At 43.2% G+C, this 26,904-nt stretch overlaps 1 protein-coding gene and 1 pseudogene across 2 annotated transcripts in view; both read left to right on the top strand.

Annotated features, from left to right (window-relative positions):
- LOC310678420 (uncharacterized protein) overlaps positions 1-26,904 on the top strand; it is a 456,546-nt gene that overhangs the window by 307,292 nt on the left and 122,350 nt on the right. The gene's annotated exons all lie outside the window — the stretch shown is intronic.
- LOC310677831 (small ribosomal subunit protein uS7-like) lies at positions 481-4,790 on the top strand (annotated as a pseudogene). Its single transcript has 2 exons — positions 481-1,150; positions 4,732-4,790. The product of its transcript is annotated as a small ribosomal subunit protein uS7-like (transcript).

The following is a 26,904-nucleotide window of genomic DNA, read 5'->3' as shown; positions in this document are numbered from 1 at the left end:
CGAGCTGGGGCAGGGCAGGTTGGTGGTGAGGTTAAGGGCACTGGTGGAACCAATCCAGCACTCCTAATACAGCCCCAGCCTTGCTACTGCCTTGTCCCACCCCAGCCTGATAAGCAGCAGTGACACTCAATGATGCTGCTAAAAATACCTCTGAAACTCTTTGTTGTTGCTTTTCCTTCAGCATATGAACACCATCTACCTGCTGCCATTGCTGCCATGGAGGTCTAATTGTTGCTTCCTAACTCTCTCATGGTGCCTCACAGTAGTGACTAGAGAAGGGAGAGAGATTTGATTCAGTTCTCATTTAAAGTTGAATCTATCAAATCTGCACTTTCAGAAACAACCTGAAAACTGGAACATAGCAATCTGTTGAAATTCTCACTTACCTGAAATTTTCAATGCAGTTCTCCAACCAAACCAAGTTTATAAATATATGGGGAAAGTGTGCATAAAAATGAATATATTAGCTTTTCTGCCTCTGTGAGCAAGCGGGACACGGGGAGGAGAGCGAAGCGCCTCCATAATGACTGACTGGGAGACAGTCCCTGCTGTGGCAGAGACCCCCTGATATCAAGTTGTTTGGGAAATGGGGCACAAATGATGTGCAGATCAGTGACATCTGCTTGCAGGATTACATTGCAGTGAAGGAGAAATATGCCAAGTATTTGCCACACAGTGCTGGGCGCTATGCTGCCAAGCGCTTCTGCATAGCCCAGTGTCCTATTGTTGAGTGCCTCACTAACTCAATGATAATACACAGACGCAACAATGGCAAGAAGCTCATGACTGTGCATCATTAAGCATGCCTTTGAGATCATCCATCTGCTCAGGATAGAACCCCCTTCAAGTCCTGGTGAATGCCATCATCAACAGTGGCCCTCATGAAGACTCTACCGTATTGGTTGAGCTGGCACAGTGAGGAGACAAGCTGTTGATGTGTCACCTTTGCATTGTGTCAATCAGGCTATCTGGTTGCTCTGCACTGGGGCTCATGAAGCTCGTGAAGCTGCCTTCTGCAACATAAAGACCATAGCTGAGTGCCTAGCAGATGAGCTGATCAATGCAGCTAAGGGTTCCTCCACCAAGAAGGACGAGTTGGAGCATGTGGCCGGCCAAGTCCAGCCATTAAAAGCTGCTGCTGCTGCTGCTGGCGAGCCAGAGCCAGAGCCGCACACGGAAACGCCATTTACCTTCCCGCTAGTAAGCGGTCCCTATTTATCTACTTGCACCCAGGGGTGCTTTCGAACTGCTAGGTTGGCAGGCGCTGGGACCGAACAGCGGGAGCGCACCCCGCCGCGGGGATTCGAACCACCGACCTTTCGATCGGCAAGCCCTAGGCACTGAGGCTTTAACCCACAGCGCCACCCGCGTCCCACCAAAATTTGTGATAGTACCATGCAAAAATGACAAAAAATAATTTGGAGCGGGAAGGGATGGGGCCACAGACTCCCTAGGTGTGTTCTGCAGCAGCATCGAGTTATCAAAATTTTCAAAAGTAGGGGGTCCATGGCTTGGCTTTTGAGAAATTGGGGGTCCCCAGTAACAGCTAATTGGAAACCACTGGTCTGCATACAAAAATGTGTTTATTGGAAGAAATTTGCATTAAATGCTGCAGAGTTTTTATGAAGATTTAAAGTAAACAGCAACAACAATTTTCTCCAGAAATATGGAGAATGGAATTTAAGATTGTGAAAATGAGCAGCTGATGTTTGTTTTCTCCTGCTCTTGAGGGTAGGACTCGAGGCAGTGGCTTCAAGTTATAAGAAAGGAGATTCCAATTAAACATTTGGAAAAACTTTCTGACAGTAAGAGCTGTTTGGCAGTGAAACAGACTCGCAGGAGAGGTGATGGACTCTCCTTCCTTGGAGGTTTTTAAGCAGAGGTTGGATGGCCATCTCTGTCATGGATGCTTTAGCTGAGATTCCTCCTTGGGTCCCTTCCACCTCTATGATTCTATGATAAACGGAAATTGGCAGATCCTTCCATCCCTAGAGGACTTCTTTTTCCTAGGTGAGTTTCCCACCCAACTGTAGTTGTTCAGACATCTCTGGCCCCCACAAACGTTCTGTCCCTAAACATCTTGTCAGGAAAGCTCAACTGCATACTATAGAGGTAATAAAATAATCCATGAGTTCATTTTCTTTATGCAAGTGTGGGTTTCCCCTTCGTAAATCACTTTATATGTCAGAGTGAAATCTTCTTCAATACTATTATTCCCTATATAATATTTCTTTAATTCTTCCTCACTGAGCTGGAATGATAACAGGATATCATCTGACTCACTCTCCATTAGATAAATCATTGTGTTAATCTCCTCCTCTTCTGGTTTGCTGTTTAACTACTCCTGAAGACACAGGTTCATAGTTAGGGCATGCTGCTGGACTCAGCCGTGAGCATAGATGCTCAGGTTTCTGTGTTGGCCAGGAGAGCATTTGCACAGTTAAAGCTAGTGTGCCAGCTGTCCATCCCTTCTGATGTCTGCTTTGGCCACAGTGACACCCGACACCCTGTTGGAATTACTTTAGTGCGCTCTGTGTGGGGCCTGTCTTTGAAAAGTGCTCAGAAACTTCAACTGGCTCAAAGAGCAGTAGCCACATCGCTGACCGGGTTATAGGTATCATACAACTCCCTTAGGTCCAAGCTATCTGAAATATGGCATTCCCTCATATGAACCTGGCCGGGTTTTGAAGTTTTCAGTGGAGGCCCTTCTTTCAGTCCTGCCCACCCTTACAAGCATGCTTGGTGGGGACATGGGAGAGGGCCTACTTGGTGGCTTCTGCCAGACTGTCTCCCTACTTGGTGGCTTCTGCCAACACCCTCCCTGGAGAAGCTGGTCTAGCTCCTCCCTTGTTGTCCTTCGACATGCAGCTGACAGCCTTCTTATTCCAACAGGCTTATAATACAAGGGCTGTTGCCATGCTGTTTTTATTGTAATTATTTGTATGTTTTAAACAGATTTTATATGTATATGTAGTTTTAATTATATTAATGTTTAATTGCGCCCCCCCCTCATGTTTTTAGCAATTCTTTTTTTATCTGTATGCCGCCTTGATTCCTGTCAGGGAAAAAGGTGGGGTATAAATAAATATATCATCATCATCATATCTAAAGCTCTTCAGAACCCCTCAAATCTGTACCTCCATTTGGGCTAGTCACTGGGGGTTGTAAATACAAATACCGGTAACTGAGCAGACTGGGCTGCCATTGTCTCCCTGCCTAAAGCATAGGGCTGTTCTTAGTAGACTGAAGTATCTCTTGGTTCTTTCACTCATTCTTTCATTGTGAGTATGTGGAATCTACAACACTGCCACCATGTGTTACCAGAGGTCCTTGATCAAGTAATAGTACATTCTTGTTGTTGTTGTTTGGTCATTTAGTCATGTCCGACTTTTAGTGACCCCATGGACCAGAGCACACCAGGCACTCCTGTTTTCCACTGCCTCCCGCAGTTTGGTCAAACTCATGCTGGTAGCTTCGAGAACACTGTCCAACCATCTCGTCCTCTGTCGTCCCCTTCTCCTTGTACCCTCCATCTTTCCCAACATCAGGGTCTTTTCCAGGGAGTCTTCTCTTCTCATGAGGTGGCCAAAGTACTGGAGTCTCTTCCAGTGAGCACTCAGGGCTGATTTCCTTAAGAATGGAGAGGTTTGATTTTCTTGCAGTCCATGGGACTCTCAAGAGTCTCCTCCAGCACCATAATTCAAAAGCATCAATTCTTCGGTGATCAGCCTTCTTTATGGTCCAGCTCTCACTTCCATACATCACTACTGGGAAAACCATCACTGCCTTGTCGTGGCGAAGGGGCTTGAATAACTCAGAGAAGCTATGAACTATGCTGAGCAGGGCACCCAAGATGGACAGGTCATAGTGGAGAGTTTTGACCAAACGTGATCCACCTGGAGCAGGAACTGGCAAGCCACTCCAGTATACCTGCCAAGAAAACTCCATGGACAAAGACAACAGGCATATAAAAGTACATTTTTAGCTCTTCCTTATTCTCCTTCCAAGCTCCATCCCACCCTCTGAACCAAGAAGTTCCATGACATTCTGCATGTCATGCTAGCCAAGCTGTTGTAGTATAATGGCTATCAGTGTGAAGACTGGAATGCTTCACTTCAAGTTTCACCTCAGACTGGAGCATGCTACTGGGTGACTTCAGCAAGCAACTGCCTCTAAAACACACCCTTGCAATGTAAGGGTAATGATGTTGGCCTACCTTTGGGTAGTTTCATACATTATGCAGCAGTATAGTCCAAGTTTGCTCTTGAGTATGCACTTGACAGCTGTAGCCAGGAGTCCTCGTCATGTACACCAATATGATATACTAAAGGTTATCTTCAGCTAAACCTTTAGAACATCTCAGGTACACTTACAGAAAGGTAATGAGTAAAGTGGCCTTTGTAGGTTGTTGTAAAGATAATTACGATAGCATCTGGCCAATAGTTTGAGCTTTAAAAACCTATATAAATACTATTATTATTGCTACTAATGCATTAAAAGCCCTTTGCCCTTTCCTCCTCCTCTATGATTCTTCCTCTTCTGTTTCCCACTTTTCTCTCTTTCAACTCTTATGAGGTTCCCATATCTTTATAGTTGCTCTTTCAGTTTAATGTTTGTGCCTTTATTAGTCTACTGAAACTTTCAGGCTTCTAGCCTTGTCCCAACTTGTGTTTAGATTGTAGGCTGATCTAAAACAAATTTCATAAATTATTTTCCCCCTTAATTTTGTAGAAACAAAACCAATGATTGAGTCAGCATATTATGTATCTGCCCTTAATGGGACAAATTAGTGGAGAAGAGGCTAAGAAATCACCAGCAAAGTATTGTTTTAGGTATAGGTAAGGCCCCCTATGTTTTAAATGGCCTTGACAAAACTAAGAATGGGAAGGCATAAATCTCAAGGAAGCAAATAAGAGGAATGAGTGCCTAATTGCTGTACGTTCTGTTCAGCTGACATACAGATATCAGGACAAACATTGCTAAGAGCATCCTGACAGCAATGACAAAACAATGCAATTGAAAAAGACAAACTAAAAGCTTGTTGCTTTTAATAGAAGCAGCTGTAGAATGAATGCATTTATGTAACATATGTTAGTGGTTTTTTTGAAGAGGTTGTTCCATAGGTTCTGAAGCGTGGTAGTTGGAATGCGTCATCCACACATACATGAGAACCATGCAACTCCCATTAATTTTAGTGGAACTTGCACACCAAGTGGCTTATGCCCTAGACTCCAGTGCCCACTTCTCCAAAGGAAGCAAGCCCAATAAGGGACAAACTTTCTGTTATGTGCAAACAGATGCATTTAAATTACAACAGCTGATTCTTCTAGTGAAAAACAGAATCAAGAGGTGGCAATTTTCAGTGGCAAAGTGGTGAGGTGCTTAACCCTTGCCTTTTCCCACCTGCACTTTTCTTCTGGTTCTCTTTTGAAAATTGCCCTCCTCTCCTGAAGCTGATTTTCTCTATCAAAAGCAGCTGCCAAGGTTTAAAATACACATCTTTATTCGAACATGTCATTTGGCCCTAAGTATTCCCCCTGTTTGACTGCTTGAGGAAGAATGAGCAAGGGACTATTACACTTCTGTAGATAACAGAAGTCTGCTTTTTTTCCTCTCTTTGAAATTTTCAATGTATTCACTATAAGAGTACTCTCTGTTAACATTATCAAATAAATGTATTTTGATTTTGTGCAAAAGTAGCCTAGTATGTCTGTCCAAAGCTCAAAATATCTTTCTCACAAATTGCTTTTTTAAAAAAGGAAAGAGTTGGCAAAATACAGAAATTCCCCTTTATTCCTTATTTCTAAGGAAATAATATTGATGCAGCTGGTCCCTGAGTGCCTACTAGCAGCTGGTGAATTCAACAATCTCTTCTCCAAGATTGTGCACTGTCAGTCAAAGCTCTAGGGCCTACCTCCTTCTTGTTGGCTTCTTGTTGCTTTCCAATGTCACCTCCTTAGTCTTATCAAGACAAGAGTTCTAACTGTTCAACTTTCATAGAATTGTAGAGTTGGGAGGAATCCCAAAGATCATGTAGTCCAGCCCCCTGCAATGCAGGAATCTCAGCTTGCATACGTGAATGTTGACCAACCTCTGTTTAAAAACCTCCAAGGTAGGAAAGTCCTGAAGGAGTCCATTCGTCTGTTGAACAGTTCTTACTGTCAGAAAGTTATTCCTTATGTTTAGTTGGAATCTCCTTTCTTGTAACTTGAATCCGTTGGGTCGGGTCCTTAGCCTGCAGAGCAGGAGAAAAAAGCTAATTCCATCCTTCTGTGTGACAGCCCTTTGGATATTTGAAGATGTCTGTGATAAAGAACAAAGACATGGAGGAACTAGCTACAAAATTCAAACATGAAAAAAGGGAAATGTGTCAATTACTAGTCTAATCCATATGTTCCATCCCCCCCAAAAAAAATTAAACCAAATTTTCATATCACACTTCTGAAAACACGTTAAGAAACTTACTCACCTGTTCTTAAACCAAAAGTAAGAAATTGCACTTTGCCTACAAATGCTGCAATACCAGATCAATGCATGAAGGCATCTCACTTGCCTTATTCAACCACAAGAACTGATGTTAAGTAACACAGGCTGGATCAGGTGTGACAGAGTTATGGAGTGTTATGGAGAAGATTTCCTTCTCCTCAAATTTAATGATGTAAATCTGATTTATGTTCTGCACAACGCCCTTCCCATGCAACTATTGACATGCCTGGAAATAGGCGTCATTTCGGCTGTCGCAATAAGCAAACAGAAGTGGGTGTGGAGATAAAGAACACATGCCACCATCACCACACAGCTGGAGAATCACCAACATAACTTGATGTAATATTCTATGTCTACCCTTGCACTGGATGCAATATGAATTCAGATTAATTTCTGTTATTGAATTATACAGGGAGCAGGTAAATGTAGATTAAGGGGTGAGGAGTGAACTGACCTGAGACCTCCAGGTATAGGGCAGTTTATATATTCAATTAATAATAATAAATAATAAAATAATAATTTAAATGAGGAGGAAGTCATGTGGACACTGGGGGAAACTTGCACACTTGAGTAACAGCAAATCCACATTAAATTCCTTTGTGAAGGCACCCCACCTTCCCAGTTTGAAGGTTTAATGCTACAGATCATCAGCAACTGTGTGAGCCATATGCCAGCTGAACATGCATATCGTCTCAACCCTCTTATGTACATGTCATGCCAGGGATATTGTCCAGAAGCAGCCAGTGCCAGCATCACTCTTGAAGCTGTGCAGGCATTTGGGCAACCGTTGTATCACCAATTGCAACAGTGTGCAATTTAAATCCTATTGCAGCTGGCACTTAACTAACAGCACACTGCAGATCCCATAGCTGAGTTGTTCCATGAACATAATTTATCTAACCTGTGAATTTCTGCCAAAACTTTGGAACAAGGCTAATGCAAGCATTACATGTAGTCTGGAATTTATTCCTCAAATCTGCCAATAGGCATAAGCCACCAGAACCTGTACACATTTCTTTCAAATTGATAGGAGATGTGCAAAAGCACATCATATCTGATTATAGATTGAGACCATCCATGCCTCTCATAGAGGATTCTGATGTCGCTTAGTTCCATAGGAAGCTTACAAACTACCGGGATGGTTTGGGTTCTGTAGTTGTTGGCATCCATCTGTCTTGGGAGACAATAAACGGCCTTGGCCCAGTATACCTGAAGGAGCGTCTCCACCCCCATTGTTTTGCCCGGACACTGAGGTCCAGCTCCAAGGGCCTTCTGGCAGTTCCCTCACTGCAAGATGTGAGGTTACAGGGAACCAGGCAGAGGGTCTTCTCAGTGGTGGTGCCCACCCTGTGGAACACCCTCCCATCAGATGTCAAGGAAATAAACAACTATCTGACTTTTAGAAGACATCTGAAGGCAGCCCTGTTTAGGGAAGTTTTTAATGTGTGATGTTTTATTCTGTTTTTAATCTGTTGGCAGCTACCCAGAGTCGCTGGGGAAACCCAGCCGGATGGGCGGGGTATAAATTGTTGTTGTTGTTGTTGTTGTTGTTGTTGTTGTTGTTACTGCAATGTCCACTATAAACAGACCCAATAAATCAATTCACAAAACCTCTGTTTGGGAAGGAAATCAATTTAACCAGGGTGGAGAGGGGGAAATGGCTGCTGAGCGATGCCTATGACTTTGTAACTTATAAAGTAGCTTTATGCCTTGGCAGCTAGGAAGATTTAAAAAGGTAAAGGACCCATGACAGTTAAGTCCAGTCGCGAATGACTCTGGGGTTGCGGCGCTCATATCGCTTTACTGGCCGAGGGAGCCGACGTTTGTCCGCAGACAGTTTTTCTGGGTCATGTGGCCAGCATGACTAAACTGCTTCCGGTGAAACCAGAGCAACACACGGACCCTCCGTTTATCTTCCCACCGGAGTGGTACCTATTTATCTACTTGCACTTTGAGGTGCTTTCGAACTGCTAGGTTGGCAGGAGCAGGGACCGAGCAACAGGAGCTCACCCCGTCGCAGGGATTCAAACCGCCAACCTTCCGATCGGCAAGCCCTAGGCTCAGTGGTTTAGACCACAGCGCCATCCACGTCCCATGCTAGGAAGATTAGGGCGAAATAATTAGATAAACTAGTGGTCAACTGCAAAAGAGATTTGGAGATTTAATTTTTACATTTTATATGAGAACTACCTTTTATTCTGGGACGCGGGTGGCGCTGTGGGTTAAAGCCTCAGCGCCTAGGGCTTGCCGATCGAAAGGTCGGCGGTTCGAATCCCCGCGGCGGGGTGCGCTCCCGTTGTTCGGTCCCAGTGCCTGCCAACCTAGCAGTTCGAAAGCACTCTCGGGTGCAAGTAGATAAATAGGGACCGCTTACTAGCGGGAAGGTAAACAGCGTTTCCGTGTGCGGCTCTGGCTTGCCAGAGCAGCGATGTCACGCTGGCCACGTGACCCGGAAGTGTCTTCGGACAGCGCTGGCCCCCGGCCTCTTTGAGTGAGATGGGCGCACAACCCTAGAGTCTGTCAAGACTGGCCCGTACGGGCAGGGGTACCTTTACCTTTTACCTTTACCTTTTATTCTATGTAACAAAGAATTTTAGTAGATTTGGCTGTGGTTTTACTGTATATTTACTGACTGCTGGTGTTTTTGAATGATGCCATGGCCTTTGGCTATTGCCTTCTCTCTCTGTCTTCTCTCTTTGATCCAGTCTCACAGCCTCCACATGGTCAGCTGGAACTGTGCAGGCTGGAGCTGATGCAAGACTCTAGCTTGTAAACAGATTGGTTAGATTTGCCTATGAATTTGAATAAATACCTTAACAACAAATTGGCATTACTTCTCATAAGTTGCAGCTGACTCTTATTATATTCTATCTCCCTTTCTCTTTTGCAAGGATCAAAAATCACAAACCCATGACTTAGAACAAATTGAGAAACAATTTTGTCAGGGTGTATGTCTGTCCACGCATTCATTTCCTAATGGTGCTTTCCTCCACATGAAACCCTCAATAGCTGAGGTACTTGCAAAGTGTGTGTGTGTGTGTGTGTGTGTGTGTGTGTGTGTTTGTGTTGGAGAACACACAGAGTGGAGAGATGAGTAAAATTCTATGCAACAGGATGCTCCTTTTTTCCTTCCACTCGTTTCTGTTCTAAGACCCTAACCCAAGAAAGCAAGAAAGGGAGCACCGCAAACTCCCTTACAGGCACAGCACTTAGTCTCTTGGGAAGTTCTCATGTGGGAGTGGGAGCTGTGCAAGAGTACTACTCAGTGCAAGAGCTCTTATGCAGCTCCCATTCATTGCAGAGGGGCTTACACAGATGAACTTCCCAGTGGATTGTGCCCTTATTCAAAAGGCACTCTGTTTCTTCCCTGACCTGCTTTGCCTTCTCTTTCGTGTGAGTCGAAGGCATACAAGGGGTTAAACCATTAGCTTGCTTGTGAATAGCTGCCATCGCCAGGGATTGTGTGAAAAGCTGAGAGCACTTGGGATTCTCCAGTGGGCAGCTGCAGTAGCTGCTGCCTATTTTGACTGTTGCAAAATTAATTCCTGCCAACAACATATTTCTCTTGTCCTTTCTGCAATAAGTACTGTAGGAGTGCCAAAGAATTCCAATAGCCCGTCTTTCTATTAAACTATGAAGTCTTTTTTTTCTAAGAAGAATAGTGTATGCAGTCCCTTATTTGACATTTGGGCTTGATTGGATTGTGACGCAATGGCGGCCTTGAAGTATTTTCATTTCAAATCCAAAAAGGGGACCAGTCTGGATGTGTTCCAGCTGAAATGAATCAGTCCCGTTGGGATCTTTCTCTCTCTCTCTCTCTCTCTCTCTGTGTGTGTGTGTGTGTATGCGCGTGCATGTGTGTGTGTGTGTGTGTGCGTGTGCTTGGAGCCCCTGTGTGCCATTGATTACCAAAAAAACCCACCCTTTTACACACTCTGTAACATAATTACTAGATCTGAAAAGCATACTATTCTAAAGTGCGTATTTTAATAAATACCTTTAGCACTAGTTTTCTCCCTATGGGCATGTTGCCAGTAGGTGGTATTCAAGGCTAAAGTCCTTACCTTTGTGCAGTTGCTAAAAAAGTATCAATTATAAAAAAGGTCCAACAATGTTCAGCCAATCAGATCAGTCTATTAACCGAACATTCCAATGTCTCTTTCAAAAAGAGTATGCAGGAGTGTTAATGGACCTTTCTGCCGTGCTTATTGTTGAAGGAGGGAGAGGAGAAGCAACTCAAATTTATGGGTGTTTTTTTTAATTGGGCATCTCTGGAATTGAATAGAGTTGTTGTGGGAGAGGTTGTAGCACTTTTTATGCTACAGGCATTTCCAAGTCCTACAAAGCCATACAAAGCAACGTTGCTGTACTATATGCCAACTGAGTATGTAAACCCTTCATCTTTTAAACCTCACGTAGAGCATAGCCTTGAAACCACTTAAACTCGAATAGTCTCGTAAACATCAACAGTCTTACTGTAGGGGTTGTTTTTATGCCATCTTTTGCAATTTCATTCCTGTGGAAAGGAGCTACATGAGGAGAGCGTGTGCCTGTCCACATAATAAACGTATTCCACGGTCAGTGCTAAGCTGAAGTTGACAGTAAGAAGCAGGCTCTACAAGACCATGGACAGCTCCAAGGCATCAATGTTGTTTCAAGCTGCAGCCCTCAAATAAACCTTCTATCTTGGTGGAAGCCCTGATGACGGCTGGAAGCCCTGCCCCACAGTGGAGCGTGAACAAAGACTAAAAGGGTAATTTTACAGCCTTGAGCTTTGAATTCCTGTAAATATTCTGTAGCTTTTAGGAAGGTCTTTGGATCCCTGCATAACAGGGTCGTGACATTATATCCCCTTTGCTTCATCCCTGTGATGAAACGCTCCATCATAGCTTTCATCTACTCTTCCATCCATAACTGCAGATAGTCGCAAACTTCTGGCTCATGTTTTAAAGTTCAGTTTTTTATTTCCCTGCTGTAATGGTTCTAGGGGTTGCTCATGCCTAAGCCAGTGCAAACACCTGGCTGGATTGCCTGAGTGAACCTTTTCTGTCCGGACAGCCACTCACCCGTGGCTGTCTCAATCGCTGGCAGAATCCATCAGTGGGTGTTTCTTAAACTTCTTCCAGCAAAGAAGCTCTTTGAGGCCTAGTCTTCTTCTACTCTCTCTGCGCGAAAGCCTTCTGCGCAAGGAGGGCGTAGGCAGCGGAGGACCTCTACTCTCCCCGCTGGTCCCCGGCAAGGAGTCATGGGACCACCTCGCCGCTTCCCCCATCTGCCCCCCTTCTCCACTGGTGCTACGCTGATTCTCTTCCCCAGAAGATGGGCTGCCTCTCCCAATCCCGGGACGCTCTCCGGAATCCCTCTGGATTTTGCTCTCTCCCTCCGGCACTGATGGCAGTTCCCTGACACCTGTCTCTGTGTTTCTACAAAACTTTGCATGGAACCTGAATTATGCAAAACATCCCTCCCCCACAAAAAGCCATATAATGTAATTATGTTTTTCCAGTGGCTATATTGCAAGTAGATATTGAAATTTAGCAGCAAGTGGGGAGTCCCTTCCTAGTCTACAATTCTATGAAAAGGAAATACTATGTGCAAGAGAGCCCTCTATGGGCACCATACATTGGGTCACACAAGCAGCTAGCCCAATGGTGGCCTGACTGTCATACCTTTTGGCTTGTGGATGCATTGGGGGCCAGACCTGGATGCATGTGCCTATCATTAGATAGGCTGAAAAAGTCCCCAACACAGTACAACCCAAATTTATTTTATCTTCCTAATCCCCACCCCGCTTGCCATTGTTTGTGACTTTTCATTCTTGGATGCATGTGGGAGAGGAGGGAGAAGAGAGAGGAATTCAAGGCAATGGAATCTATTTCTGTTTCATTAAGAGATGGACACCCTCCTCCCCTTGTAAAGAATATAATAAGACCCTGGCTTCTGAATCAAATCAAAGACCTGTCTAGTCCTGCAGCCTGTTTCCACAGTGGCCAACCAGATGCTCTCAGGAAGCCCACAAGCATGAGGACATGAGGAAAACAGCTCTCTCATACTCTTCTTTGCCAGCAACTGTTACTCAGAGGCACACTATATTAAACAATGCATACTAAACTAAACAAAGAGAGTCCCTGGCCCTCATGATTGTGTTGGAAGCAGTGCTTGAAACATCAAGTGACTGAAATTGTGATCTCATTGTTTTGTAAAGATACAAAAACAAAACAATGACTCTGAGGAATCTATATTTTATGCTTTCAAATCAGGAATTGCCTATCCCTTAAATAATATGGAAATCCTCAAAATCTCTGGAGATTCTATGCCTCTCTTAGACACTCGAGAATTAATGCTCTCTACATCACCAGTCAATTTGCAGTCCTTATCCTCTAGATATTATCATCAGGATGTACTTGTGGCCACTCTCGTTTGAGATAGCTAAATGGCCTGAAAAGGTAGCTTGAAAGTCTGTTTGAATGTTCTCTCCTCTCCCTTCTTTCTTCACCTGTTCAGAGGTTTCAGCAGTGTTGGCTTTGGTTCAGAAATGTCCTACTGGTAATTACCCCACTTAAGGTTTTTTCCCCTCACTGCCTGGTAGGGATAGAGACCGCAGCCACTGTTGCAAGGTGATCCTTTTCTTTCCAGGCTACAGAGGTTGAGCAAAGAGAGGACCAAATGACAGTAAGATTGCCCGGTATTGAAGATCTCTTGGTTTTCTAATAAGGGAGAAATATACAATTTAGCCACTGCTTTCCCGCCGGGCAAACTCGAGATGTCAAGTTCCTTCCTAGCTTTGTCTTTACTTACAGCAAATCAGTTGTTAGAGCATAAGAACATTTTACATTTGCCCTCTGCTGCTATTTTGTTCATGCTAAGCTTATCGGATCCTAATTTGTAGAAACGCTTTTTAATATATAAAACTCAGAACTATCAGCTAGCGTTTTTAAAAGACCAAAACATTCCACGTAGTGTATTCCCCTTTTCTTTGCTCCCCCCTTTCCTTTAAAGGGCTCTAATGCTCGTTTTACTTATTCAGAACATTAAAATAGCAAATGGTTTATACGAGGTGTTGCTAATTACCTATATTACTGTACTACTGTGACAGATGTGAGCAAAAAAGAAGCTGAAAATGCCCACAGCTGCGCACTCCATGACACCGAGCTGATACACAGACAGAAGGCTAACAGATGTTCTGAACTGTCACTTTGCCTAAATCTCTCTCTCTCTCCCTCTCCCTCCCTTTCTTTCTTCTTCTTCTTCTTCTTAATATAAGATGTATATACTTTTGGGGCTTTTTTTTAACCCTCAAGTTAGTTTATCTTTTTAAAAACAAGCAATAAATGAAAACAGTATTACTATAATAAAAATGCAAAGAAACTACAATTAATCCAAATAGCAAAAAACAAAAAAACCATCAGCAACATTTTAGGATGATGCTTGGCAGAAAATAGAAGTTTATACAGCCCTCTTAGAAATTTGTCAGGAGGGTGCTAGATGTGTCTCTTTAAGGCTGATGTTCCAGTGCTTCAAGGCAGCCATTGGGAATGAGGTATTCTGCTTCCCGCAGATCTAATGTCCCATGCAGAAAGAAGAAAAGGAAGTGCAGCATCATCAGAATTTAGGATGGGGTAGTGGTCATCAGGGCAAAAGTGTTTCCTTAAGTCCACTAGGCCATATTTAATCTGAGGAGTGGAGTTCTTTTTAATTCACTGGGACCTGGTTTCATTTCAGATTCTTCCTCAGAATTTCCATTTGTGTTAACGGCCGTTGGAGACTTATCTTTAAAAAAGCTTTTTTATTTACTTGGGTTACACAAAATAATGAAATTTTATATTTCCACTATCAAAACTGTTTTTATTTTCAAAACATAGTTGTGAAAAACTACAAGAAAACATACAAAGAAGGAGCGACAGGGTAAGGCTAGATGGATATATCCACAGCAGTAACCCCAGAATATTACTGATGATCTGTCACAAAATATACTCTGCTATCTTCCTGCTGGGAATTTGCCACATGGATAGAAACTGTTGGTGACTAAATATATTGTGGACATTGTTTTAACCCAGCAGACTTTGGGCAAGTGCTTTGAAATGTGTGCTTGCTTCGGAGATAGTCGCAATATGATTTGACACATTAAAACATATGTCCTGCCATATACATTAAATTGTTAATTTGCGCACTGACAATGTTTTTTAAAGAGAAAGGGAGTATAAATTAAAGTCCACCCAAGTTTTATAATGCACCTTTCAAGTAAAAAAGGGGGGGCACACATCTGTCATGCAGAGAAACATAATACCTTCCTGAGAGGTATGGGGGTTTTTAAGAAAGGGGGGGCAGCAAAAGGAAAAGAAGAAGCAGGATCCGCATCGTACAGAAGTTTTAATGGCTTAAACATTATGTTCAACATAATCAGCATTTGGCCTTTCCTATTCCTTGGTTCTGTTAAGAAACACGGCTCCAAAATGTACATCTTTGCTGGGTTTGTTTCTAAATTACTCCCCACACTTAATTACGAGGATGAGAGGAATGCCTTATTCCTCTTTGTTATAGGCTAAGCTCTCAGTAATCCCAAACAAAAGAGCCAGTTCTGGAAGATATAGGATTTGCTAGCAGGATTATGGTCTCATAGATAATGATGTGCAGTCAGCAGAAGCAAAGCTTTATTTTAATTCAAATAAGCCAATAAACAAACCACTGACAAGAGTAACTGGTTTCTGTTGCCACATTGGCAGCTGAATGATAGAAAATCTATTATACCCTGTTCACCGTATGTTTAATTTAATAGAGATACAAATTAAACTCTCTACATGGTCTATTAATATAACAATGTTTTTTATTAACAAGACCGATCTGTGTACATGTTGTGTACTATGTGTGTGTAGTGTGTGTGTGTGTGTGTGTGTGTGTGTGTTTTCAGATGTGTCCCTGTGACTATATGAAGGGCTTTGCTGATACTCATAATTTGAGCGAAGCATGTGATGTAATAGCCCACCAGATTTTCTTTACAAAAAAGGACAATTTGGAAGATATCAGACAAGCAATAGTAGAGTTTTGTCGGACATAATGAGGTAATTGGGGTTCATGGACCCTGGTAATTTGCTTTTGCATAGCTATTTCCTCCTTCAGTATGACTGCTGCAGCCATAATGCAAGCTACAAAACTTAGGTGTAACCATAGACCTCCCCAGTTTGGCTCTTAGCTGATGGAACACCAGTTCATGCTGAGCCAAGCCGAGACACTTGTTGGGCAGAGGTTGGAAAGGGCTTGCTTGGCATAGGTTTAATGAGATCAGCTGATAGAATTGTTCTCTGGCTCTTTTTTAACTGAACGAACAGGACTTTTTTTAATGCCTAGCTTACTCCTTAAGGGTGTTTTAAAGACTGAAGGAGAGTGAAGGGTTGGGTGCTGGAAAGCACTGTCAAGGCCATATTAACAGCAATGCCAATGTGACTGAGGGTTCAGAATCCTTTGCCCAGGAGGCTCCCCAATCTCCCTTCCCCGTGAACTCCATCTTTTTTGTGGCATCTCTGAACTGTGTACAGTGGTACCCCGCAAGACGAATGCCTCGGAAGACGAAAAACTCGCTAGACGAAAGGATTTTTCGTTTTCTGAGGTGCTTCGCAAGACAGAATTTCCTAAGGGCTTGCTTCGCTAGACAAAACGGCCCTGCCTCTCCTGTCATGGCGACGGTCACTGCACGCACACACGCTCGCTTCCCCGCTCGTCTGGCTCCCTCCCACCTTCCGGCTGACGGCTCCTCCAGCTGACGGCCGACCTTCCGGCTGCCTCGTGCCGCCGCCCACCCCCCTTGCGCGCTCCCCTCAGAGAGCCGTTGCCAGCAGCACCTCTCTCTCCCTGGAGTCATGCTCTGGGCCCCGCCGCCCTCCAGCAGCCGCGTCGCATGGTGGCCATAACGCGCGGGTGAGTCCAAGGTACCGGCTGCGGCAGCTGTCCTGCTTCTCCCCGCCCCTCCCCGCCGTTGTTAGTGTTTAACTGCAGTGGTGCTTCGCAAGACGAAAAAACTCGCACAACGAAAAAACTTGCGGAACGAATTAATTTCGTCTTGTGAGGCACCACTGTATTGGTGATTTTCCTGGGCTAGCAGAAATGTCCATCTTTAACACAGTGTGATAAATGCAATGCAATTATATTTTTATGGGGCAGGATCTCTGCGTGTTTCAGTGGGAATGCTGAACTTTGGTTGGGTTGATGTTACACTACTTGAAATGCAAGCAATTGCTATCAGTGTATGTGGGCCATGGGGTTCTTTGGAGTCAGGGAGAACGAAATATCATATTTTAAAACTTCTGAAATATCTTTCATTGATGATGTACAAGGTGTTGTGAAATTTGAAATCCCACTCTTGGAGATAACCCATCCTTTTGGCATTTGGTGAAGCCTCCTGATTCCTACTCCCACTTTTGTTATCATAGAATTGTAGAGTTGGAAGGGACACAGAGGGTCATCTAGTCCAACCTCCTGCAATGCAGGAATCTCAGCTAAAGCCTCCATGACAGATGGCCACCCAACCTCTGTTTAAAAACCTCCAAGGAAGGAGAGTCCATCACCTCCCAAGGGAGACTGTTCCACTGCTGAACAGCTCTTGCTGTCAGAAAGTTTTTCTGAATGTTTAGTCAAATCTCCTTTCTTGCAGCTTGAAGCCATGGGTTCAAGTCCTACCCTCCAGAGCAGGAGAAAACAAGCATGCTTCCTCCACCATGTGACAGCCCTTAAGATATTTGAAGATGGCCATCATATCTCCTCTCAGTCTCCTCTTTTCCAGGCTAAACAAACTCAGCTCCTTCAAGCGCTCCTCATAAGGCTTAGTTTCCAAACCCTTGATCATCTTGGTTGCCCTCCTCTGCACACTTGCCGCTTGTTAACATCCTTCTTAAATTGTGGTGCCCAGAATTGGACATAGTATTCCAAGTGTGCTCTGACCAAGGCAGAATAGAGTGGTACTATTACCGTATTTTTCTCTCTATAACACTCACATTTTTTCTCCTAAAAAGTAAGGGGAAATGACTGTGCGTGTTATTGAGCGAATATGTGGTCCCTGGAGCCGACTGGCCCGAGTGCAGGGGCAAAAATCAGATCGTGCGCTGCAGAGAGGAGGCTGCTGCTTTCCTGCATTCTGCCTCAAGGTCTTATTGTCCACCCTCTTCTGTTTTCGGTTGCTTTGTTTACAAAGTTGTAAAAGCTGTTTTCGGCTACTGTGGTTACAAAGCACAGATCCACATGGATTCTCAGGATTTTTGCATTGGCCTACCCCAAACTCACCGTCAAATCACATGTCTGTGGCCGCAGCATGAAGCACCAAAATGATATATCCACTGTTTCATTCAGAATTTTTTTTTCTTGTTTCCCTCCTCTAAAAACTATGTGCGTGTTATGATCAGGTGTGTGTTATAGAGTGAAAAATACGGTACTTCCCTTGATCTGGACACTATACTTCTCTTGACCATTAGCCTTTTTTTGCTGCTGCATCACACTATTAACTCATATTAAGCTTGTGGTCCACCAAGACCCCTAGATCCTTTTCACACGTACTGCTAGTAAGCCAGGTGTCCCCCATCCTATATTTGGGCATCTGGTTCTTCCTGCCTAAGTTCAGAACCTTACATTTGTCCCTATTGAAATTCATTTTGTTAGCTTTTGCCCAGTTCTCCAATCTGTTAAGGTCATTTTGAATTCTGATTCTGTCTTTTGCTGCATTAGCTTCCCCTCCCAGTTTTGTGTCATCTGCAAATTTGATGAGCATCCCCTCAATTCCTTCATCCAAGTCATTTATAAAGACAACTACAGGCCCAGGACAGAACCCTGTGGCACCCCATTTGTCACTTTTTCCCCAGGATGACAAGGAACCATTAATGAGTACTTTTTGGGTTCGGTCAGTCAACCAGCTACAAATCCACTTAACAGTTACATCATTCAACCCACATTTTACCAGTTTCCTCACAAGAATATCATGGGGGACTTTGTCAAAAGCCTTACTAAAATCAAGATGCACTATGTCCACAGCATTTCCCTGGTCCACTAAGTTTGTAATTCCATCCAAAAGAAAGAAATAAAAGAAATCAGATTGATCAGGCATGACTTATTTTTGAGAAACCTGTGCTGGATCTTAGTATCACAGCATCCTTTTCTAAATGCTCACAGACTGACTGTTGAATTATCTGTTCTAGAACCTTTCCTGGTATTGATGTCATGCTCACCGGCCGGTAGTTACCGGGGTCTTCCTTTCCCCTCTTTTTGAAGATGGGAATAACATTTGCCCACCTCCGGTCTGTTGGGACCTCACCTGTTTTCCAATAATTCTCAAAGATAATAGACAAAGGCTCTGAAATTACAAGTGCACACATCCTTTATATACAGTACTACTCCTCCCTTCCTGTTTGGTCTATTCCTTTTGAACAGGAATATGCATCTGACCTACGACTTTGTGCGGAATGCCAACGTACTCCTTATTTATTAGTGTTCCTAGTAATTGCAACTGGATTGACTCAACACATCAGGAATCCTGAAAGTTGCTAGTTATTACGTGGCAGGGAATATTTTTACTAAATTTCATCTCTGCCATATTTAATCAATTTAAAAATCCCAAGGAGAATGCTGGAATGAAGATATATGGTTTTAGCAGAAATGTCATAAAGAATTAAGCAAAAACTGATTGTTAACGGGCTAAAGTGGAAAATTTAAAGTTAGATTGTGTTAAGATAAATTATAGAACAAAAATTGAGAAAGAGGGAAAGGATTTGCTGAATTAGCTAATTTGAACTAGAATACAAAAAAGGGAGGTGTGAGGAAGTCGAGGAAACAAGTAAATGAAAGATAAATATATGGAATTTGGATGTGTTTTTAAATGTTTTTGTTTTTTCTTGTTGTTTTGAAAAAAAATTATTGCTTTTTCTTTTTTTCTCTCTCATACTTTCTGTAACTATAAAACTTCTAATAAATATTATTTAAAAAAATAAAAATAAAAATCCCAAGGAGATACCAGATGTTCACCAGATACTGCAGTCTTGCACATTAAAATAATCATGACTGTGGACCAAATGAAACAGCCAAATCAGCAGTACAAAGGACCATTGAGCCCCATTGAGACTTTTTCCCAGGAAAGTATGGATTTCTGTTAGGATTTCTGTCACAACCAATAGTATCTGTGGAAAGCCATGCCAACTTCCCTTCCCAACCTGAAAGAAAGGCACAAGAGTGACAGAGAACATTGAGTCTGCCCTTAGCAATTACCGGGGCTCTTTTATTTGCAGTACTTATTTATTGTTTTTCAGGTGGGGTTAGGTAGTTCTGAAAATAGTTCTTTTTAAAAAGTATCAAATAATAAAACTTCATAAAACCAATCCATTGAAAAAAAGAAAGAAAAATGAAAACAGTTAAAACTAATGTACAAACCTAAACCCAACCATGTGGCAAACTAAAAATGTCTTCCACTTGCCTCTCACAAAACAGCAACGTAAGAAGACAAATAGACCCTTGTAAAAAAGGCATTCCAGGACCACAATTGCAGTGCTTATAGTGGAAAGTAACCTAACATCTGAAAAGGGCAAGATCTGGATCAGGTTGGATCATAGGAGTTGGATCATAGGAGAAGCTACTTCAACTGGATTCAGAAAAAAAACTGAATTTCATTGCAACTGTTAATAATTTCTTCAAAGTAATTGAGTCCAGTGGACTAAGGCCCAAGTAAGTGTGAATAAGATAGTGTCTTGAAAGTAGGTGTAATATGATCACAGTACATTATGCTCTTCAGTCCTGAGGCAGTGGTTTCTAGACTATCTTCAAGATAACCCACATATATACACCGTACATTTGTGAATCAATCAAAGCTGGAAAAAGTCACTCTAAGCCTGGGACTCCAGGAGTGAAGCTAGGTCCAGGGGCACCCTCTGGCTGCAAAGCTTTTCCTTTGTTGGGGAGTGTAGGACATTAATTTTCCAATCCAGCTCATCTACTGTGTACTGTCCAATCATAGTGTGTGCTTATCTGGCTGATTAAACTTAAATATAGTCATCCAGTGTACCACTTACCAGTACAGTGGTACCTCAGGTTACATACGCTTCAGGTTACATACGCTTCAGGTTACAAACTCCACTAACCCAGAAATAGTGCTTCAGGTTAAGAACTTTGCTTCAGGATGAGAACAGAAATCATGCTCTGGCGGCGCAGCAGCAGCAGCAGGCCTCATTAGCTAAAGTGGTGCTTCAGGTTAAGTACAGTTTCAGGTTAAGTACGGACCTCCGGAACGAATTAAGTACTTAACCCGAGGTACCACTGTACTCTTATCCAACTCCTTGAAAGATTCCATCAATGGTATCTCCGAAAAATTCTACACATCACTTGGGAAGACAGGCGAACTAATATCTGTGTACTGGAAGAAGCAAAGATCACCAGTGTTGAAGCAATGATGCTTCAACATCAACTTCGTTGGACTGGTCATGTTGTGCGGATGTCTGTTGATCGTCTTCCAAAGCAACTATTCTATTCCGAACTTAAAAATGGAAAGCGTAATGCTGGTGGTCAACAAAAGAGGTTTAAAGACTGTCTCAAGGCAAATCTAAAAAAAAAAGGTAATATAAACACTGACAACTGGGAAATACTGGCTTGCGAGCGCTCCATAGAATCATAGAATCATAGAGTTGGAAGAGACCACAAGGGCCATCGAGTCCAACCCCCTGCCAAGCAGGAAACACCATCAGAGCACTCCTGACATATGGTTGTCAAGCCTCTGCTTAAAGACCTCCAAAGAAGGAGACTCCACCACACTCCTTGGCAGCAAATTCCACTGTCGAACAGCTCTTACTGTCAGGAGAATCAGTTGGAGAACAGCCTTTACCAAAGGTGTCATGGGCTTTGAAGACACTTGAACTCAGGATACAAGGGAGAAACATGCTAAGAGGAAGGCACGCTTGGCAAATTCACACCGTGATCAACTCCCGCCCAGAAACCAATGTCCCCACTGTGGAAGGACATGTGGATCCAGAATTGGCCTCCACAGTCACGGACTCATTGTTAAAACTGTATTTATGGAAGAAAATCTTACTTGGCTACGAGTGATCGCAGAAGAAGAAGAAGAAGAAGAAGAGGAAGAAGAGGAAGAAGAAGAAGAAGAAGAAGAAGAAGAAGAAGAAGAAGAAGAAGAAGAAGAACTCTGTTCCCATTGCAACATGTGGATCAGACAAAAAAGTTTTCCATAGATATATGAATCCCATCTCACACTTGAAGAACGGTGGACCTAGGGAAGACTGTGACTGAACTTGATGCAAGCTTAGGTAAATTATCTCTAAAGCAGGGCACAATAGTATGCTGAAAGTTCCTAAGACCATAGCATGCATTGGCTTGAGAGCTGACCTCACCATTAGGTAAAGTGAACCAATTGTTTCAGGCAGCAGATATTGGAGGTACCCTGGTCATTCTTTCAGAGCTCCCTGGTCATTCCCCTCTGCTGGAAATCAGTGGTGTATGTCACAGTCTGTCATGTACCCCCAAAAACTAGCCTGCTGCTGTTAGGTGCATGGGGGATGCTATTACATTGCCAGTGTTAAAATAAGAGTCAATTGCCAGTCCAGTCAGCTTCTCTACATGAGGGAGAACCATTTTGTCCTTTTCCTCAGTCAGCAAAATGTCTTGGGCTGGCTCTGCTTTGCTTTCTAAAATCAGGCTGATAGTTACAGGGGCACCACCTTTTCTCTAGTGTTGCTTTCCCAGTCATACTCCCTACTGAAGGAAATTCAATAGACAAGCTTTCCTTGGTCTTTTAGTTCTTATGTTATGGGCATTTTCAGAGATCTGGCTAGATAATATATTGCTGCTGTTTCTGTCCTCTTTTATACTTTTCAGTTGGGTTTAATTGTGTCTTAGACTTTTTAAAACAAAGCAAACGTGGATTAAAAGGTATGCATGAGGTGTCTTGAGGACACTTTCGAGGATAGAAAAGTGACAGAATTTGTAAAAAAGAAATCCATCTGAATTCAGCATTAAAGTTGGGATATCCTGGATCTCTGTGTGAGTAACCAAGGCTTCCTTTAGAATAAATGATCAATATGGACAACAGCAATGAAGTTGGAAAGGAGGTCTGGGTAGGAGACTGTATGAAACCACAAAGATGAGTGCAGGTCTGGTAATAGCCCTCTCCACATTCCTGTTATGGCTTAATTATGTTGAATACACAAAGGAGGCAAGGACCAGGTGGAACTCGGCTTTATTTAGCCCAGAGGAATTTCCAATTGAGGGCTGCTCTTTCCTTGCTAATTGGAGGAGTGGAAGACACACACAATCTCTCTCTCATCACTCTCGCCACACTCATTCTCTCTCTCATAAGTCTTGGTAAATAAGAAAAATAATTCAGGATAGATTTATTTTTACTGGGCTGGCCCACAAACAATCCAATAGATCACTTCAAATAGCAATGTTTTTAAGGAAAGCTGATGTGGAGTGGTGTGTGATCTGAGAGGATCTGCTGCAGTGGGATCCTGGATGATCCCTCTTCAAGGCAGCAAAATGCTTTGGGGCTGGGATTGGTCCTGTCTTTCAATGTAAATAAAAGGCTGCTTTTTCTGGAGTTATTCCATCAGCATCATTGGAGAAAAGGTATTAAGCTTCAAACTGCTGTCTCATTTAATGTTAACCTTCTGTACCTAACCGATTTCATCAGCATTTTCCCGGACCAGCAATCCTAAACATAGGCTGTATCAAACTAAGTTATACTCAAAGTAGACCCATTGAAAATAATGGACCTAATTTAGCCATCACCATTAATTTTAATGGGTCTACTCTGAGTAGGACTAAAGTTGGATCAACTCCATGTGTGCTACTTGAAAATAAATTCCATTGATTTCAAGGTCACAAGTCGAAGTACTGCAGGGCTTCAGCAAATGCACTGAGCAAGGAATGCCCTATTCTCTTCAGTGTTGTGGGTATGTTCAATCTGTGTATACTTACAAGGCACTCACAGTGAAGTCAGTGGCACTGACACAGAACTCAGTCAGTCATTGCATCAAGGAAACTCTGTTCAGGATCAGAATCTGCCAGTTCTGAGTACAAGTACACCAGCTTAAGTGGTTAGTATTTTTACATACATACATGCATGCACCCATCATTTAATTTGTATGCCGCCTTTCCATAGTTCAAACCATGCTCAACAACATGAAAAAAATTATATAATGTAACAATAGTAGTCATAAACAATAAATAAAACACCAAAAAGTACAGAACCAAATTAAACAATTTCCACATAAATTACCATAAGATCTAAAATAAATATACAAATAATAATATCAATAACAGCAACAACCTCCCACCCAGCAAAAACCCCTAACAATGCCTCAACCCAAGAGTCTGTTCAGCAACCTCAACTTTTGTAGCTGGAGTCAATCAGGGCCCCACCCTCCCATGAAGAACTGTTTTAGATTGTTGACTTTTCTTATTGCATGTGGCACTTTCAGAAAAATGTTACAGTATAGAGTACTCCAGTTTAGGATTCCACCCATGCCCTTTTCTTTGATGTGCCATTTGATTCCTGCCCACCCAGTTTTCTGCTTCCCTACATAGCATAATATTCCCACCGAACATGCTCTGTCCTCATTGTTCTATTTTGAGATTGCACACACCCCTTTAGGGTTTTTATTTCTTTATATTACTTCTGCAAACCTTGGGATTCCCCCAAGCCTGCTGATACTTCTATTGTTGTTGTTGTTTAGTCGTGTCTGACTCTTCGTGACCCCATGGACCACACCAGGCACTCCTGTCTTCCACTGCCTCCCGCAGTTTGGTCAGGCTCATGTTTGTAGCTTTGAGAACACTGTCCAACCATCTCGTCCTCTGTCGTCCCCTTCTCCTTGGGCCCTCCATCTTTCCCAACATCAGGGTCAGTGATCCACATTTGAAAATAAGTTTACTATTTGTATGTTTGATTCTGGTTTGTTTATTATTTGAAGAGCTCCCCTGAATCAGACCAAAGTTTCATCTAGTCCAGCATTCCATTCCCATGGTGGCCAGCTAGATGCATATGGGGAGTCCTCCAAGAGGACATGAACACAATGAAACCCAGCAAATGGTATACTGAGGCATGCAGAAGTCTCTTTCTGTATTACAGTGGTACCTCGGAACTCAAACTTAATCCGTTCCGGAAGACCGTTCAAGTTCCGAAACGTTCAAGTTCCAAGGCCTGGCTTCTGATTGGCCAACAGCTAGATTTTTGCACAGCAACAGTTGTGTCGGACCCAGTGGCGTAGCGTGGGGGGTGCAGGGGGGGCCGGCCACTCCGGGTGCAACATCTGGGGGGGCGCGCTCGCACTCGCAGCTCTCTGCCCCTACCTGGCTCACTCACACTCTCTCACTGCAGTGCTGGCTGTGCGAATCCGATCCGAGCCGCCGGGTCGCCGCCCACTGTGGAGGGGAGGGTGCCAGGCGTGCGGTGCGGTGCGGAGAGAGAGCGAGGGACTATCTGGGGGAGAGACAGTGCAGCGGGGGGGGGCGCAAATTACTTGCCTTGTACCAGGTTAGGGGGCGCAAATTACTTGCCTTGCCCCGGGTGCTGACAACCCACGCTACGCCACTGATCGGACCTTTGTGTTCCAAGAAACATTCAAAAACCGGAGCACTTACTTCTGAGTTCTCAGCATTTGGGAGCCGAAACGTTCAAGAACGGAGCCCTTTGAGTTCCGAGGTACCACCGTATCTATATTTGTTTGCCAAAACTATCCCAAATGTATATTGCAACACTGAAAGTTGAAGTTACTCTGATTTGCTTCCCATTTCATAGAATGGTAGAGTTGAAAGTGACCCCAAGGGTCATCTAGTCCCACCCCCTGCAATGCAGGAATCTCAGCTAAAGCAGCCATGGCAGAAGGCCACCCAACCTCCGCTTAAAAACAACCAATGAAGCAGCGTCCACCACCTGCCAAGGGAGACAGTTCCACTGTGTAACAGCTCTCACTGTCAGAAGGTTCTTCCTGATGTTTAGTCGGAATCTCCTTTCTTGTAACTTAAAGCCATTGGTTTGAGCCCTGCCACCCAGAGCAGGAGGAAACAAGCTTTTTCCATCTTCCATAGGGCAGCCCTTAAGATATTTGACCCAGGACAGACCCCTGCAGCACTGCACTTGTCCCTTTTTTCCAGGATGATGAGAAACCATGGTGCAGGGGGCAGCTGCCCCCGCAATCAAGTAAATGAATAAAAATACTTAACTAACTGACCAGTTGCATCGCATATAACTCAGTTCTGCCTCCCCTGATAAGGCTGCCCCCCCCCAAAAAAAATCCTGGCTATGCCCATGTCTACCACAGTTACCTCATTCAACCCACATTTTACCAGCTTCCTCACAAGAATATTATGGGGGACTTTGTCAAAAGCCTTACTGAAATCAAGATACACTATGTCCACAGCATTCCCCTGATCCACCAAGCTCGTAACTCCATAAAAAAAGAAAGAAATGAGATTTGTCTGGCATGACTTGTTCCCCGTGGAACACCCTCCCATCAGATGTCAAATAAATAAACAACTATCTGACTTTTAGAGGACATCTGAAGGCAGCCCTATTTAGGGACGTTTTTAATGACTGGTGTTTTATTGTAGTTTTAATATTTTGTTGGAAGCAGCCCAGAGTAGCTGGGGAAACCTAGCCAGATGGGTGGGTGGATTTATTTATTTTATTTATTTATTTATGAAAACTCATGCTGTGTCTTAGTATCACAGCATCTTTTCTAAGTGCTCACAGACCAACTATTGATTTAGCTGTTCTAGGACCTTTCCTAGTATCGATGTCAAGCTCACCAGTCAGTGGTTACCTGTGTCTTCTTTTTCCCTGTTTTTGAAGATGGGAATAACATTTGCCCACCTCCAGTCTGTAGGGACCTCACCCGTTCTCCAAGAATTCTCAAATATTATAGACAGAATTCTCAAAGATTATAGACAGAAGCTCTGGGATTACATCCACAAGCTCCTTTAGTACCTTTGGGTGCAGCTCATCAGGCCCTGGAAATTTGAATTACCGTAATTTAAAGTAGCTAAGTGTTCCCTTACCACCTCTTTTCCTATCTTGGTCTGCAGCTCCCTCCTTACATCATTACATCATTTATTCTGTTATCACAAAGTTGGAGACCACTTTCCTTTTGGATGAAGACAGAGGCAAAGTTGTTGAATCTCAGGTGGTTTTAATCTCAGTGAAGACAGCAGCACTCATAGCCTGCTCCTAATGCAAGTCCCATTTACTTCAATGGGATTTGTGCAGAAATTCGCTGGTAAATTGGGTGAAGACTACAACGTAAATTAGCTCAGTTTTCAATTGAACACATTTTCTTGGAGGAGATGGTGCTGAACGAGTTAAAATACATTGCAGGATTCTAAATCCCATACTCTTATATTCTGGGGGAAATCCTGAACTATAGCAAGTGGTTACATAGCTTTCAAGGT

The sequence above is a fragment of the Podarcis tiliguerta genome, assembly GCF_965153285.1.
Source record: "Podarcis tiliguerta genome assembly, chromosome: 5".
Lineage (NCBI taxonomy): Eukaryota > Metazoa > Chordata > Lepidosauria > Squamata > Lacertidae > Podarcis > Podarcis tiliguerta.
Note: the sequence above shows the minus strand (reverse complement) of the source record. Positions and strands in the feature narration are given on the sequence as shown.